The following is a 12,638-nucleotide window of genomic DNA, read 5'->3' on the forward strand; positions in this document are numbered from 1 at the left end:
AGATTACAGCACCTGGAATTCCCAGGCAGGGTCCCACCTAGGTACTAACCAAGCCCAAACCTGTTTAGCTTCCGAGATCACGCAAGATCAGGAATTGCCAAGCTGGTGTGGCTGTATGCTTTAAAAATTTTCTCAAAATGCCTATTCATAGCAAATGAGATCACTGCGCAAATTAACATATCATTTTTTTTTTATTATGCCCTTTACGCTCTGGCAGTTTTAAGCTCATTTTTTGAATGATTTGTACTTGTTCACTTTAACACTAGATCTTTGAAATTGTACACATAGCACAATGATCATTCAGGATTCAAATTGAAGTAGACATCTGGGACTAGACAGCCATTCACATCCAGGCTTATTTCTCCATCATTTAGGTTCCATTTGAGCTCATCTAATAGATGTCAAAAAGCAAAAAACGCCTTTGAGTTTAGAGGCTTATAAATGTTTCCATTGATGCTGAAGATTCATTTTCATTCAATCTCTACATTTTCTGATTCACCAGGGTCTTGTACAACTACTTGCAAAATTTGAGGCAGATGCAATGAAGTATTCAAGAGCTACACAGTATTTTCCACATGGTCTCCTCAGGCGTCTCCAAAGAACCCAAAACCTCTCCAAAGTGCCCAGATTTTCAAAAAGTCACTGGTCACTATATGAGTGTGCATTTTTATTTTTGGGATAAAAACAAGTTAACTTGTGATCTTACAACTTATGAAACAGCAAATATTAACAAAACTATTTACATATATATTTATTCTATTAGTTTTCAGTCATGCCACTCCATGAAGCACATCCTATCAACCATAACACAAAGTGGAACACTGCAAGATCAGCACATGAACATTGTCTTCATTTTGCTGTGCACACATTTTCTCCTCCCTTGTGTGGCTTTTTGTCTAATATGTCAGTAGATGGCTCACACACCGGAATAGGGAAGCACCCCTGTGGTCTCTGATCTGGGACTTGAGGAGGAGATGAAGAGGCACTCATAGCTTCTACCTGTCGGGATTCCTGTGGTCCCCCAACACCAGCCAGCTGTGAACACAATACCTCCCTGAAGTGCTTTTGGTTGAGGGGCTTCTTCTTTTTTTTCCAGGGCCATCTCCTTTTGAATGATGAAGCCACCACAAAGTCCATGAAATTTAAAAACATCTTCATATACCAGCATATGCACTTCTGTGTCACGGAGGAGTATTTTATGAGGGCATCAGACATGTTAACTCCTCCCATGAACTTGTTGTATGCCTTCACAGAGTCTGGTACAGGGATCTGTTGGGTGGACCAGGTGCCACTTTTACTTCTCACCTGTTACTGCAGTTTTCCCACTGTAAGCTTTGTGGACTGTGGAGCACATTGTGACATCTCACGTGTCCCTCCACTTTACAAACAGCAACGGGTCATCCCTGATCCATCTCATGTTTTCCATGGGCAGCCTTTTTGGGCAGGTCATTGGAAGCTGTCTTTGGAAAACCTATCCTATTCTCCCAGATGGTTTCACAAGCCCCAAAACAAATTCTGTGCAGGTAATGGAATAGCAGCGAATTTGTGTAAAAATTGTCCACATATATTGTGCATCCTGTGCCCAGATAAGGAACATGCATTAGGGTGACCACAGCATCAAAACTCAAACCTTTTCAGATGGTTTCCTTGCCTTCCCCTCATACACACTGAACTTGAATGGGTAACCGTTGGAGCTGTTGGCCAGTACAAAGAGCTTGTATCCCCACTTGGTGGGCTTGTCCTTCATGCTTCATGGAAATCCTTGCCTTGATGGCCACCATCCTTTCACCCATGGCAATGTTCTGGTGTGGATGGTAATATGTTTGACAGGTAGTCAGGGTCTGTTCCATGAGTGGCTTGAAGCGGAAGAGACAATCATAGCCAGGTTGACCTCTGAGCTGATCGTTGATGGCATCTGCCGTTGGGTCACTCATGTGCACGTTTGCACTGATGGCCTCATACCGCTTCCCAGTCAGTCCACTGTCTCCTCATGCCCTTCTCTGTTCTCCATGCTGCATACTTGTTGGTGTTGTTGCACAGGGTCAGGAGCACTTCTTGACTGAAGAACAGCTGGAAGATTTCAGAAGGGCTGCAGTCCCTCTGAAAATCCAGCTGGACTTCCAGGGTCCTCCTGGGGTGAAACTGCAATGAAGGAGGCTGCTCATCTTCCTCCAAAACATCACGCCATCTGTCCTCCAGTGCTGCAGGTGGTAGTGTTGCTGGAGCTGTTCTAGTCTTTTTGGCACTTTTTGGTGTTGACACTCTTTGCTTGGGGTGGGCTTGTGCTTCTGCTGCCTCTGTGACTACACAGTCCTGAGGTGTGAGGGGTGTCCATAGATTGGCAGGGGGTAGAAGCTGATGGCCCTGGGAGTGGGCCAGAAGAGGTGTGAAATATCTCAGATGGGGGAGGGCAGGGTGAATCTTCTTCATTGCAAGACAAAGACAGGATAACAGCCAAATGAGTAAAACATGAAGATGAAAATAAATACAAATTGTCAGGCTAAATAAGGCAAAATTATTATTACATTTACTACATGTTACATACATTTACATTATTACATTATTACACTTACATCACTATAGTACCTTTGCATACTCAAGGACGCTTTACAATCATACAACCAAGATACCAATGATGTTGAAATCAATGCTAATGACTAGTGCAAAATACATAAGTTCTATCTCAAACAACAATACATTAACTTTACATTTAGGGCATTTATCAGACACTCTTATCCAGAGTGACTTATGACTTACACAATCAGTTGAATAAACAATACAACAAGTACTAGAGTTTCAGTGAACATAGGAGCAGGTTCAGTGGACATTTGAATATTACACAATCAACTTTTACAATAAAGAATCACGCATGCTATGTGAATTTTATAATTACAGTATATTGAGCACAGCATCAATTCCAAGCTTAAATGTGTCTTGTTCTAGAGAATCCATGCTAGCAGCCATGGAACCGACATTGCTCTCACCTTCCTAATCACTAAATCTAAACAGCTCCTCATGAACCTCCAACACTGTAAATCGCTTCTTCCTCTCCATTACTGTGATAAAAATAAAACATTTTTTACCAAAAGCGAAACGTTTTACAAAGACAAAGCGAACTAGCCAAAATGGAGTAACTTGCATATGCGATGCGTTAGCAAAATGAAAGATGTTAGTGCGCAACAAGGATCTATATTGTGATTACGCATGGCCCGCACTCTGTAGTGTACCATTCAAGGCAAATGAGGTGTCCATGTCTTTTTCTGATGGAATACTATTTGCTGAAACTGGTTCAATCATTTTGGTTTCAATGGCCCATTACTATAAGCTCTCTCAATAGGCAAACAGTGAACAGCAACGCAATACAGAATCTTGCCATAGGTAGAAAAACAAAGCAATAAATACGAATAACAAACACTGAATCTAAGAAAGGAGGGTCTAATGCTCTATTCAGGAGCAGTTTTAGGTTAGTAATGTGCTGTTTGATGTAATTAAAGACTTGCGTATTTCGTAATAGGTTACAAAGGAACCGAACACGTTTTTGCACAAAGACATGAGCAAGCTGATAAAGAGCTTTATTAGGATTCTATATACTTTTTAAACATGTCACACAGTTTATTTGATGGTAATTGAATTTTCTATGACAAAATCTGAAGTTATCTTATACCAGAAGAATGTTTTAAAAGGCAACTTAAAAGGGCAGGCACATTTTTGTGGAAATTTGCCCGAAAAACATGATATCTTCAGTGTGCAATTTCTGGCAAATGGATGCATGTAGGCGGCCAAAAACCGGTAAGCAGGAACTTGGATTAGTTGAAGAAATGTTATATTGATAAATGTACTGTACTTTAAGAATATTTAATGTTATCAAGTAATCTATTTATTATGCCAGTTTGGGCCCATCAACTGACCCACTAGGAGGGTGTTGGTGCATAAGGGGGTTAAAAACAATGTTTTGCACTGAAACAGTTTATAAGTGGAATACAATGCTTAGAAACACTTTTGTAGGGGGCAGAAGAGAAAGAAGAAATTTGCAATTACTGGTAATGAACACATTGCAAGTGTTTCAGTGGCATAAACTATTTTCACTAGAAATATGTGTTACGCAGTGTTTTCTTATCATGCTTTACATTTTGGTTAAACACAGTATGTCTTACCGTGAAACGGTATATAAGTTGATTACAATGCTTGGAAAACCTGTTTCGTAGTTGACAGAAGTGAAAGAACACATTTGCAATTACTTGCGATTTGCACTTTGCAAATGTGTTAAAACCTCGTTTTCACTTGCATAAACTATTTTCACTTGACATATGTGTTACGAAGTGGTTTTTTTCATGATTTACATTTTGGTTAAAAACAATGTTTTGCACTGAAACAGGTCATAAGTAAAGTACAATGCTTGGAAAACCTCTTTTCTAGTTGGCAGAAGTGAAACAACAGAGTTGCAATTAATTGATTTTTGCACTTTGCAAATGTGTAAAAACATCTTGTTTTCAATTGCATAAACTATTTTCACTTGAAATATGTGTTACAAAGTGTTTCTTATCATGCATTACATATTGGTTAAAGCACAGTATGTGTTGCCCTAAAATGGAGTATAAGTCGATTAAAATGCTTGGAAACACTGTTTCGTTTTTGGCAGAAGTGAAAGAACAGAGTTGCAGTTACTTGCATTGTGCACTTTGCAAATGTCTTAAAATATCATCTTTTCACTTGCATAAACAGTTTTCACTTGAATTGTGTTGCAAATTTTTTCTTCTCATACTTTACATTTTCGTGGAAACACAGTATATGTTGCCCTAAAAAAGGGTGTATAAGTCGAGTACAATGCTTTGAAACACTGTTTTGTAGTTGGCAGAAGTGAAAGAACAGAGTTGCAGTTACTTGCTTTGTGCACTTTGCAAATGTGTTAAAACAGCTTCTTTTCACTTGCATAAACTATTTTCACTAGAAATATGTTACACAGTGTTTTCTTATCATGCGTCACATTTTGGTAAAAACAGTATGTGTTGCTCTAAAAAGATTATATAAGTTGAGTAGACCGCATGGAAACACTGTTTCTTAGTGGGCTGAAAAGAAAGAACAGAGTTGCAATTACTTGCAATGTGCACTTTGCAAATGTGTTAAAATATCTTCTTTTCACTTGCCTAAACTATTTTCACTTGAAATACAAAGTGTTTTCTCATCATGCTTTACATTTTGGTTAAAAACAATGTTTTGCATGGAAACAGTTCATAAGTCGAGTACAATGCTTGGAAAACGTGTTTCATAGTAGGTTGAAGAAAAAAAACAGTTGCAATTATTATTAATGTGCACATTGCAAATGTGTTAAAACATCTTGTTTTCAATTGCATGAATTATTTTCACTTGAATTGTGTTACAAAGATTTTTGTTATCATGATTTACATTTTGGTTAAAACAGTATGTATTGCCCTAAAAGGGTGCATAAGTCAAGTACAATGCATGGAAACACTGTTTCTTAGTGGGCTGAAAAAAAAGAACATGGTTGCAATTACTTGCAATGTGCATAATTGCAAATATGTTAAAACAGCTTGTTTTCACTTACATAAACAATTTTCCCTTGAAATATGTTACAAGGTGTTGTTTTATTATGCTTTACATTTTGGTTAAAAACAATGTTTTGCATGGAAACAGTTCATAAGTCTTGGAAACATTGTTTTGTAGTGGACAGAAGAGAAAAACAGATTTGCAATTACTGGTAATGAGCACATTGCAAATTCATTAAAACAGCTTGTTTTCACTTGCATAAACTATTTTCACTTGAAATGTGTGTTACACAGTATTTTCTTATCATGCTTTACATTTTGTTTAAAAACAATGTTTTGCACTGAAACATTTCATAAGTTGAGTAGAATGCTTGAAAACACTGTTTCGTAGTGGGCTGAAGAGAAAGAACAGAATTGCAATAACCTTCAATGTGCACATTGCAAATGTGTTAAAACATCTTGTTTTCTTATCATGCTTTACATTTTGTTTAAACAGTTTGTCTTGAACTGAAACAGTGTATAACGTCAGAGAGAGATGGTATTTACTAACCGTCAAAATGATTTATAGCTTGATTTGATTGATTGATTGATTAGACAGCTGTCAATCATCCCCCACCACCACCCTGACCCCTTCCCTCCCCCACATAGTTATTATATATTTATATATATATTATTATTATTATTATTATTATTATTATATGATTTATGATGTGACAATATTATATGAAAATAAATGAAACACAATGAGGGATCCTCAAAATAGGTTTAATGACTTAAAAAAAAAAGTCTTTAATTGAGAAATAATCAAGTGATTAAAGTAAATAAAATGTATGAGTCTTAAACGAATACGTACCACCCAGTCTTTAATGTCCAGTCCGCTCCGCAGCCTGTCATGTACTGATACTCAAACATGCGTAAAGGTCTCAGCTGTGTGTCTCTCTGTCTCTTTCTCTCACTCACCCACTCACTCACCCATCCCACTCCCTCCCATTGGCCGATTCTCTTAGAAGTCACACCTCCTCATAAGTCCTCCTCCCTGCCATGCAGGAAAAACGTTCTGACAAAAATTGATATAAGGTCCCTCACCCTTCCCACTCCCCTCCCATTGGGTGATTCTCTAAGAAGTCACACCTCCGGACAAGTCCTCCCCCATACCATGCAGGAAAAACCTTCTGACAAAATTGATATAAGGTCATCAACCCCCCCCCCCCCCCCCCCCCCCCATCCCCCCACCCCCACCCCAAAGCCAAACTCCTCACAGGGTCAAAAAGATACTAGGCCAATCAAACTTTGCCACCTTTTCTTTTCTACCCAACCACCCGGTCTAACCTATGTGTATAAGAGGTTTCTTTAATTGAAAAATATTATTTTAGAGTACGTGAAACATTTTAATCGACTGAAACTCTTTTGATCGACTGAAAATCTTTTGATTGACAGCTAGTCTTAGTCTCATGGCTAGCTATATAGAAAAACTAACTTTGAAATAGGTAATTCTATTTCCTTAAATTAAGTATTAAATTATGTAACATCTATTTGTTCTGGTAAGGGGATACCATCATGACGATCTTTTATGCTCACGGTCTATAATTCTGTTCTATGTATTTCCATAGGTTCAGATGATCACAAGTTCTTTGAATCTGTGGAGAGAATTGCCAAGCAAAGTAATTTCTAATTTGTAAACTTTTATACATTTTAATTTTATGTATTTTATTTATCATTTTAATTTTTTGTTATTTTTTATCAGCAGATAAAAGGACACAAGATGATGAAACAGTTTATATACTGAATGAGTTGATACAAGGTATTACATTCTATAGTGAGTCTAACATATGTCGAAATATCGCATTTTGTCTAGTTTATGCAGTGCATTAATTTGTCACACAAAGGCAGAAGGGGTGAATCCCTCTACCATCATCCACTATTCATCGAGCCCTCCGGCTGAGCTCACAATTTTTTCAGGAGACCTCATACAACCGGCGACATCTTTAGAAACGTATGCAGAAGTCACTGTGCCTTATAACATATGTCTAAATAACTCTAGGCCTGTTCAAACTGTTCAACCACTAACCTGTAGGCCACCATCACCCCGTAAGTATAATTTTGAAAGCATGATTATTAATCACATTTCTACTAGAATAATTGAATCAATTTTTTTTAAAGATGGCTCTAACGATGGGGATCAGGAGATGAGTCTGTTCGACTGGGAGGATGATTTAAAAGTGCCTCCCCCATCATGTGGGTGATCTGATAAAGAATTCTAACTAATTACTGAAAAGAATCCATTTTTCCCACTTGATTCCTAAAAGCTGTTATCAATTGTGTTTAGTCAACAGTGACACATCATACCGGGATCAGACACATCAACTGGAAGTGGGAGAAGCAGCAGCATCACCTCCTGACGATCTTTCACAACGGTAACATATGTTGACTGACCTATGTTATGAAAAAGAACTTCTGGATCAAGCATTTGCTAAACTGATCTCTACGCCTGTATATGGTCCTGGGTGCGGGTTTGGTTCTGCATTGTATGACATGTTGAGATTTCTAAATCAGTGTACATCAGAAGGAATATTACTGTTACACATGCATACTGAATATACAGCATCATACTATGGCTCAGAAAGGTCCGAATAATAACCCACTAGGTAATGCTTCAAAAATATTTGAAAACCTACAGGTTAGTCAAAATGACATTTTCTATGAACTGAATCAAAGCTTAATAAATTTACAAAATAGTTTACACCAACAAGATTCTTTGAACCAATATGTACTACACACTGTAAATCAGCTGAATGAAAGTCTAGCTTTAAAGTCAGAATCTGTTAGTCAAAATGAATACAAACTGCAGAGTCCTGAAAACACGCAGGTTAGTCAAAATGACATTTTCTATGAACTGAATCAGTGCTTGGCTGCATTAAATGAGAGGCTCTTAAGTGGTGAATGTACTCAACAGCCGAGTTCAGAGAATTCTTCAACCAGTTTTGATAGCGAAGAACAGAGTCCTAGAATGTATGAAAGTGATGTAGAATTTCTCTCTTCAGATAATACTGAAAACCATATGGAAACAGAACAAATAGGGTATGGGGTAGATCCTGACATTAGAATAATTCATAGAGAAAAGTTCAATAACACAGAAATTAGGAGGAGAGTTAATCTTGCCTCACTGGGTAATGTTAATAGTTTTGCAGAATTTTACAATTACGTTCTAGAGGTTATAAATGGCATGATGGATACCATTAATGAAATAGCTGGTCCAAGAGATGCTGTAAATTTTCTAGTTCAAGGTCCTAATCTGAATGTTTCATAACAATGAATTGTTGAATAACGGGGCCATGGAACTAGACTCTTTTCTAACCACACTTGAGAAAGCTATGCAGAGCAATCTTGAGATCCTGGCAAGTGATAGTATGGAACTGGTGATTCAGATCCACCCCCCTTCCCCCAAAGGCGGTGTTAGGAATAAAATAGCACACCTCTTCAGATCAGACGTTTTTCGAAAGAAGATGAGACTGTATGTTTTTTACAACACTGACAGCAATCTATGATTTGCCTTATGCATCACACAGCTTTTGAATCCTCAGGAAACACCCCATTACATTGAAAATGTTGCTAGTCAGATGCAGCGGGGTGTAGGATTATCCGATAATGATGCGGTTAGTTTTAATGATATAAACCGATTTGAGAAGTTATTGAATTGTAAAATAGTTGTGTTGTATCAGATGATCAACAAAAGCGGTTACTCTTTTTTTTTTTAAACTAGGAGGAAACCCCATGAGAAAACCATTTTCTTTTCCTTACACGACAACCATTACTACAGTGTTAAAAATATTGAGGGTCTTCTCGGGTTCACAAGTATGATAAAACACAAATGCGAGTATTACTGTAATGTATGTCTTGATCCAGAATGTTATAGTTGTACTCAGAATACATTGCAGTGTTCAGATTGTCTAAGACTGTGTAGGTCAGATTACTGCTACGGAAAACACAAAGAAGAGATGTGAAACTTGTTGGGTGATACATATTCGTTATGCAAAATAGGATTCTACTGCCCCAAATGCGGAATGGTAGAACATCTGAGCCCCTTTAGCACAGGTAAAAAAAGAACATAAATGTGCTCAGCCTCAGTGCAAAATTTGTAGTGAAAAACACGAATGTTTCATATAACCGTTACAGGTAGAGATGGCGGACAAACGTTACATATCTTATGATATAGAGTCCAGACAGGAAACAGGTATACATATAACTAATTTTATATACTGCATGGGGTTTAATGAGGGTGTGTGGACGGCTGAAGGGGATGGGTGCATCGAAGCATTCAAAGGATGCACATTTGTAGCACATAATGCAAGGGGTTATGAATTCCTATCTTTTGTTGAATTATCTAGTGAAAGAAGGGGCTACTCCTACTCTCATAGCACAAGGGGGGAAAATGTTGTGCTTTGAAGACACCGCTTTTCAACAGAGATTTATAGACAGTCTCTCATTCCTACCTATGAAACTTGGCGCCATTCCAAAAGCCATGGCGTTTACAGACGCTAAAAAAGGAATATTCCTCCACTTCTACAACACCCTAGAGAATCAGAACTATGTGGGGTCGTAGCCTCAGCCTGAGTTTTATGGTGTGGATATGATGAAGCCCAAAGAGAGGCAAGATTTCTATGATTGGTATGAAACGGTCACTGATAAAGTCTTTGATTTCAGAAAAGAGATTAAAGAATACTGCTGTAAAGATGTAAAGATTTTGAAAACAGGGTGTAAAATTTTCAGGAGTGAGATTCTGAGAGTCACAGGCGTTGACCCGTTCAAGTCGATTACTATAGCATCTGTATGCAAGAAAATATTCCGCACCATGTTCCTGCCCGAAAACAATTTGGCCATCCCTCCCCTAGATAATTACATCAACTGTCAGAAATCTTTCTCGACGCCATCTATTCAATGGCTGGAGTATGTCTCAGACAAACAGAACATACCCATTCAACGTGCACTTAACAATGGGGAAGCCAAGATCAGAAATTATTTTGTAGATGGTTACTTTGATGGTAAAACGCACAAAGCGTTCGAGTTTCTCAGCTGCTTTTATCACGGATGTGATACATGCTTTCCATCATGCATGCCACACCCTTTAAGTAACGCCTCAGAAACCTTCAGAGATGTTTGTCAGAACAGTCTTAATAAAATTCAGATGCTGCAGTGTATTCACAAATTGTCTGTCACCATCTTGTGGGAACATGAATGGAATGACATGAAAAAGATTGATGAAGATGTAAAAAAGTTTCTCAAAACCTTTGACTTTCCAGAGTGCTTGAATACTCGGCATGCTCTGTTTGGGGGTCGTACCAATGCCCTACAGCTCTATTACACAGCTCAACCTGGTGAAAGAATCCAGGTGAAAGAATTACTACAACTTTACCTCCCTCTACCCTTATGTGAATAAGGTAAAAATGTACCTCATTGGTCACCCCATTATCCTTTATCATGACTTTGGGTCATTGGAAAACTACTTCGGCATCATCAAGGTAAAGGTTGTGGGCTCCTGTTCTTCCCTACCGGGTAAAGAAGAAACTCTTGTTTCCTCTCTGTAGAACCTGCGCTGAGCAACAACAGCGTAGCTGTGATCATGGGGATAATGAGAGGGCCCTGACAAGTGCTTGGTGCAGTGTGGAGCTGATGACGGCCCTACAGAAAGAGTACAGAGTGATGAAAGTATTTGAGATTTGGCACTTTCCTAATAGAACAAATGAGCTGTTTTCAGAATACGTTAAAATGTTTTTGAAAACCAAACAAGAGAGCTCAGGTTACCCTTCCTGGGTGGTTGATGAAACCACAAAAAAGGAGTACGTTCAAAAATATGAGAACAAAGGGGTTAAGCTGGAGGAATTGAAAATTTCAGTCAACCCAGCCAAGAGGTCCATAGCTAAACTTGTGATGATTTCTTTGTAGGGTAAGATGTGTCAAAAACCAGACAGGTCAAACACGGTTTTGATCAGAGATCTTGATGAGTTTTTAGAGTGCATGTTCTCAAACCTGTACGATGTAAGTCATTTCTCTTTTCTGAATGACGAGGTGGCAATGGTGCAGTGGCATCACAAGGACATCAGGTGCTATAAACCGGGGTACGCTAACATTTTCACAGGTATTTTTACAACTGCGTATGCTAGGCTCGAGCTGTACAATTTGATAGATCATTCACAAGACCGTTGCTTGTAAACAGACACAAATAGCATCATCTTCAAAAGTCATCAAGGTGATTGGATACCACCTTTGGGCAATTACCTGGGGGGGGGGGTCTTACAAGTGAGTTGGACTGTGGTGACAAGATTGTAGAATTTGTCAGCTCAGGACCTAAAACATACAGGTATAGGACTCTCAAAGGTAAAACCATAATGAAAGCCAAGGGTACCATTTTAAACTATTCAAATGCTAAACTCGTAAACCTGAAATCTCTGACAGAACTGGTGTGAAAAATATGTGATCAGTGTGAAAAACGGTGATCAGACTAGAATACTTATGCCCACCCACAATCAAATCATGAGAGATAAAAAGGGCTTTCTCTTGAAAAACAAATCACAAATGAAAAGATTCAGGATTGTTTATGACAAATGTGTTTTGTTGCCTGATTTCAGGACTCTGCCATACTGGTATTAAGAATCTGATTGTATATAGGATTTGTATTTTTTAGTGTTATTGTAAAATGTCTGTAACTCATTGCTTTGATGCTAGAATGCAAATACCAAAATTTATCTATTGTTTGTGGTCCTAGCATTAGCAGAAAAGCTTTTTTCATCAAAACATTACTTCAAAATTGTAATTAGACATTGTCTAAAGTTCCTGATAACATTGTATGGTGTTATACGTGTTGGCAATCTCTGTAGGATGAGCTGATGAACAAAATAAACATTAATTTTGTTCAGGGAATACCAGAATCTTTGTGTGATGATGAACTGTTTCCCCTCAGCAAGACTAACCTAATTCTAGACGATTTGTTGAATAACGCCAGTAAGAACGAAGAAGTAGAAAAGGCGTTTACAGAATATACTCATCACAGGAACCTGAGTGTATTGTATTTGGTACAGAATCTATTTTTTTGTTTTTTTATTTTTTTCAGGGAAAGACCAGCAGAACTATCAACCTGAA

General features: G+C 38.1%; 1 pseudogene; it reads right to left on the reverse strand.

The window, feature by feature from the left end:
• LOC118242494 lies at window positions 1-119 on the reverse strand (annotated as a pseudogene).
• Window positions 120-12,638: the final 12,519 nt, after the last annotated feature.

This window comes from Electrophorus electricus, chromosome 1 (assembly GCF_013358815.1).
Source record: "Electrophorus electricus isolate fEleEle1 chromosome 1, fEleEle1.pri, whole genome shotgun sequence".
NCBI classification, from domain to species: domain Eukaryota; kingdom Metazoa; phylum Chordata; class Actinopteri; order Gymnotiformes; family Gymnotidae; genus Electrophorus; species Electrophorus electricus.